Genomic DNA, 6,000 nt, shown 5'->3' with positions numbered 1-6,000 from the left:
ATTAGCAAATTTGTAAAAGATTTACTTGAAATTAAATGATTGGATTTAGAAAATTATTTCCCAGTATATTCTAAAGTAGAAGAAAAATAATGGTAATAATGAATTATAGCTAAGATTTGTTGAGCATTTAAATTGAATGTATTACTTCATATGTTCAGAGATTAAAATTAATATGAATATGTGACAGGCCACAGAGATATTATCTGATAACTATAACAAAGGTAGGCAGCTGTAAACGACCTTCTCTCTGCCTTTGGGAAATATGAAACTGCTCTATTTGGTTTGATTGACCAAGGGCAGAACTTCTCTATGTCTACTTGCTGTTGGCGGCAGCACCATGAGCACCGACTGGTCCCCCACTGCCGCCGAGCAGCTCTGCTACCAGAACGTGAGCGGATCCTGCCTGAAAGCTCCCTGCTCGCCTGGCTCCCCGCTGATGCTCTACACACTGGCTCTGGGGCTGTGCTGGCTGTGTTTGGAAACCTCCTGGTGTGATTTCCATCCTGCATTTCAACAGTTGCCCTCTCCCACCAATGTTCTCCTGGCCTGTCTGGCCGGTGCTGACCAGGGTGACCGGTCATGCCCTTCAGCATGGTCAGGTCCGTGGAGAACTGCTGGTACTTTGGGCCAAGTTTCTGTACCTTCCACACGTGCTGCGATGTGGCTGTTTGTTACTCTTCTCTCTTCCACTTGTGCTTCATCTCCATCGACAGGTACCTTGCTGTTACCGACCCTCTGGTCTCTCCTAGCAAGTTCACGGTGTCTGTGTCAGGGATATGCGTCAGCGTCTCCTGGATCCTTCCCCTTGTATACAGCGGTGCTGTGTTCTACACAGGTGTCTATGATGATGGGCTGGAGGAATTAGTAAGTGCTCTCAGCTGCATAGGTGGTTGTCAGCCTGTTATAAATCAGTTTTGGATGTTGATTGATTTGCTATTGTTTTTCACACCTATGTTTGTTATGATGATTCTGTGCAGTAATATTTTTCTTGTGGCTAGAAAACAGGCTATGAAGATTGAAAACATTAGTAGCCAAGTAGAAGCATCATGGACATACAAAACCAGGGTGAGTAAGAGAGAAAAGCCACAAAAACCCTGGGTATCACGGTGACAGCATTTTTGATCTTGTGGTTACCGTATAGCATTGATTCGTTCATTGATTCTTTTGGGGAATTCATAACACCTTCATATGTTTATGAGATATTTTGCTGGTTTGGTTATTATAACTCTGCTGTAAATCCTTTGATGTATGCTTTATTTTACCCTCGGTTTAGGAGAGCAATAAAACTCATTATAAGTGGTCAAGTATTAAAAGATAGTTCATCAACTATAAATTTATTTTCTAAAAAACCCTAAATTTCAAATTGAGGAATTTGGGAATATATTGGGAATTTCTCAATGCATATGACATGAATCACAGTTCATGATAATGATCCATTAAACCGAGGAGGAAAAATGATACCTCAATTTCAGGGGCATGATTTTTATGCTTTTATTTTCTTAGTGTGATAAATATCTTTAAGCATTTGATAGAAATGTACTTACTAAACAATGGTTGACACAAAGTTTATATTTCCTAGTTTCCCCAAATCTGCGCACTTCCCTGCTGTCAGTTAATATTTTTTTTATCTCTAATCTCCCTTTCAAGCTTATCTTTGTGTCACCTTCGAAGACTTCCTGGTTTCGTGTCCCCTAGGAAGTCTAATAGTCCCTGTCTTCTCTGGACTTGGGGTACTTGACTTCCATTTTAAGCAGCTGTTTCTTGGGGTCCGGTCTTCCTGTAGCTCCTAAGAGGTCTCGAAACCATACACAACAGCCACTTTAGGCTCAGGACTAGACTCATATTTTATATCTTTGGAGATATTTCTGGAATAATTATGAGCCAATGGTGTAATTTCTACACTAATGATTGCATTTTTATGTGATGATTTTCTCATCCTATGAGGTGTGTTGTGTTACTTTCCAGCCATTATGGGGGGAGATCTTCTGTCATTTTCTTTTCTTTATTAACACTATCCAAAATAGTGTATTGTTGATGACCTAAAAAGCAGTGAATTATGAGTTATGGTAAAAGGATGGGTTATTCAAGAAATGATGAAATGGTATATAGCTCTTTGGAAGATATTGTTAAACATCTTGTCTCATGTCATTCACAGAATCAAAACTGATTTCTTTAAGATGTTAGAAAACGCAAAGAAAATATTTTATAATTTTTCACTGGAGGAATCCCGACGGAAAACCCCTGTAGATTTGTGCATGTAATTTAAATTTTAAAACTTCAAAAGAAAACAAAACCAAATTTGGGGAGGGGGGAAGCCAATTTGGGAAAACTATTGGCAGCACACATGGTGAAGGGAGGGTTAAGGATTTAAAAAATAAAGACCTTTTACAAAAGGTAAGACATAGCCTAACACCTCCCCACACAAATAAACAGACAAGTGTATATGGCGTGGGGTGGGGAATTTGCTTTGTAATTTATTTTTGTCATTTTATTATTTGAAATGAAATAAATATGTTAAAATAGATATTATAAAAATAAAATCAAATAGATATTATCAATACACATCTCTACTCTTATCTGAGCATTGAGGTTAGGTTTGTCTATATATTTGCTTTTTTTATTTCAGGGGAATATCTTTTTTTTTTCAATATTTTTAAAGATTTTATTTATTTATTTAAGACACAGAGGAGGGAAGGAGAGAGAGAGAGAGAGGGAGACAGCATGAGCAGGCTCCCCTCTGAGGAGGGAGCACAGGATGCAGGGCTCAATCCCAGGACCCTGGGATCATGACCTGAGCGGAAGGCAGCCATTTAACGGACTGAACCACCCAGGAGTCTTCAAGAGAATGTATTTTGAGTATATATCTCTGCTCTATTTTTTCTTACCTAAGGAAATGAAATTGTACTGAATTGGTACATTTCAGGGACTACATCTTAGAGTGATTAAATTATCTTAGAAATGACATCTTAATGTTGTTAAGTATTTTTATTTTTTTTTGCATCAGATCTCTAAGTTTCTCTAACTCTTCCCCTCTAAGATTAATTATGTGCTGTATTCAGGTTCTATGGAAGCTAGCAACAGTCACTTCTCAATCTTTTATTTGTGTTTTATTTCTACTCTTTAAGCCCTCTCTGGAAAAATGAAAACAGCAACAGTGGGTGTGGTCAGTCCATGCACTTGCTTTGAGGAGAGACTTAACTTCCCAGCAGGGCTGGAAGGAGGGCACCTCTCTTCTTGGAGGGGGTTGCAGCTGAGTCTGCTCCTTATAGGCAGGGAAACCCATTCCTTAGAGACAGGCCTCCAAGAGCACCCACAGATGCTAATGTGGAGTCCAAGACCCCTGGAGCTTGGATGCCACCCTGGGGAAAAAGGAGCAGCATTCCTAAATTTACCATGATCTATGTCTGTTCCTGGTGGGATGTGAGCCTCTAAACAAGATTTAAGAGTATTGCAGAAAGAATGAAGTCTTGCCATTTGCAATGACATGGATGGAACTAGAGGGTATTATGCTAAATGAAATAAGTCAGTCAGAGAAAGACAAACACCATATGATTTCACTCATATGTGGAATTTAAGAAACAAAACAGAGGGTCATAGGGGAAAAGAGGAAGAAATAAAAGAAGACAAAACCAGAGAGGGAGACAAATCGTAAGAGACTCTTGACTCTAGGAAAGAAACTGAGGGTTGCTGGAGGGGAGGTAGGTGGGGGATGGGGTAACAGTGCAATGGGCATTAAGGAGGGCACTTGATGGAATAAGCACTGGGTGTTATCTGCAACTGATGAATCATTAAATTCTACCTCTGTAACTAATAATACACTCTATGTTAATTAAATTGAATTTAAATAAAAAAAATTTTAAAAAGAGTATTGCAGAAAAATAAATTGCATTGTAGCACACCTGAGTAAGTGGTAGCTAAGATTTGTGCCTGTCACAATTATGTATTATAGCCTCTCCCCTCCCACACACTGACCTCTGCACAAATCCATACCACTTGGCAAAATCATCTTAACCCTATGTCCATTTCTCCTGTATCTCATGCTGCTCCCCACACAGTGCCTGTCCCACAGCCCCTCCACACTCCTGATCCCTGCTAACACCTTGCCCTCCCCATCTCCAAGCCTTAGCACACATTGTCCTCTCTGCCTGGATATCAGTTTCTCTGTTTTTACCCTAAATCTATCTTCAACCCACTGGGCCTATCTTTAAAGTTACTTCCTTGGTAAACATACCCCAAAGGTGCTTGGATAAAAGACATTGCCTCATCATGGTGTTTTTCCATTGCACTCTATATATGTGTATATTGTGGCAATCAACTCATTGCATTGTCATTATTGGTTCACATGTTGGTTTCTCATAAGGAAGTTAGAGAAGTAAGATAAAATCTAATGGATGAAATTTTATTTATTCACAATTATTATTAAGAGACAGGCAATCCACCAGGACAAAAAAAAAAAAAAAAAAAAAAGAGCAACTTAGTTTGAGTTGCCCCAGATGCTGACACTAAGACAAAAATGTCAATGGCTGAAGTTTAGGGGGTGGAGTTAATACCAGCACGAGTGTGGAATTTAAGACAGAGAGGAGAAAGCACCCAGGAAAAGTGCTACTATAAGAAGTGACCAGAGACTGGCAACCAGTGTAAACACACACCTCAGAGTCATTTCCCCTACAAGGCAAGGAAGCTGGAGAGTTTACACACCAACTCCTGTCGATCATTGGTTCAGGGCTGCTGCCAAGAAGCATTAATTCTCAAGATCTCCCACCTACTTTGTGGGTGTAAAGTGGGCTCTAGAGGCAAGAGAAAGGCTTCAGGGGAAAAGATTATGGTGGTGGCAGTTGGAAGTCAAGCCAACTGACTCAGTTCTGGCAAGGGGGTGTGGGTAGAGCACTGGCAGCTTATGTCACCCACGGCAGGGGGACTAAGTAATCTAATGCGCCATATTAAGACTCTGTCAACAAAAGGGGATGGGGAGCATACCAGTGCAGGGCACCAGAAGACAGAAAGGCAGAATTTGGCCATGGCCCCAGGGATGAGCAGGACTGGAATTAGGGGCCTTGCACATTCTTATCCTGTGGATCCATCAGGCTTCACTAGGTTTTCTATGAGCTAGCCTTCTAGAATCAATCTTTTCACTTGTCTGTTCTGTTTTTAACAAGCAACCTTCTTGTTAATTTGCTTACCAGTTATTCTTTTTGTGGTCAGGAGTATTTGAGGAAATATAAAGCAGAATCAGTTGTGTTTGTCTATTTTCTCCTGTGGAAGGAGATGGGAGGGAAGGGGAAAGGGGCATCTCTGTCTCACTATTAGTCGTCAGACGCTGAGGCTGGATAAAGAAGACAGTGACTTTCAGCTCAGAATAAGGAGCAATATGTGGAAGAGATACAATCTGAACAGAACCAGGACCTGATCTGGGCAGGACAGAGCTAAAAGAAAAGTTTGAAAGTGTCAGGCCCAATGCAGTAAGTACACTAGATTTAAATGAAAGGGATTAAGAGTAGGAAACCATTTCAGTTTTAGGATCTCTGAAGAAGCAGTATATTAGGGCTATGGTATCTGGAAAGCTTCCATATGTTAAGCCTTATTACATGGAAATTATGGACAGTGACCTGGAGACTTCAAGAAAACTATAGGTAAATGATACCACATTAAAGTTAGGAATTAGGAATGCTTCCTGGATTTTTATTTCTTTAGTCAACTGATAGGATTGTTCTCAAAATCAAAATGATGACTTTGGCACCCAGAACTTACCTTTCCCTGGCAAATATTCATCAATGTTAGCCCTGCTTATTTAATAAAATTTGTTTTATAACTCAATTCTGATTTTAATTGTATGCAAGTCCAAAAACATCACCCACAAAATAAAAAAAAAGAATCATTAAAAAGCTAAGACAGTATTTGCAGCATGTGAAAAGGATCAATCTTCTTAAGAACGACAAATAAAATGCTCTTGAAAAAATCCAAAATTAAGAGATAATGTCTCTGACAGAAAAGTGGACAGGT

At 39.7% G+C, this 6,000-nt stretch overlaps 1 pseudogene; it reads left to right on the top strand.

The window, feature by feature from the left end:
- The first annotated feature begins 337 nt into the window (after positions 1–337).
- On the top strand, positions 338–1,355 carry LOC110583240 (annotated as a pseudogene).
- Positions 1,356–6,000: the final 4,645 nt, after the last annotated feature.

This window comes from Neomonachus schauinslandi, chromosome 8 (assembly GCF_002201575.2).
Source record: "Neomonachus schauinslandi chromosome 8, ASM220157v2, whole genome shotgun sequence".
Lineage (NCBI taxonomy): Eukaryota > Metazoa > Chordata > Mammalia > Carnivora > Phocidae > Neomonachus > Neomonachus schauinslandi.
The sequence above is the reverse complement of the archived record's forward strand: the minus strand, read 5'-3'. Positions and strand labels throughout refer to the sequence as shown.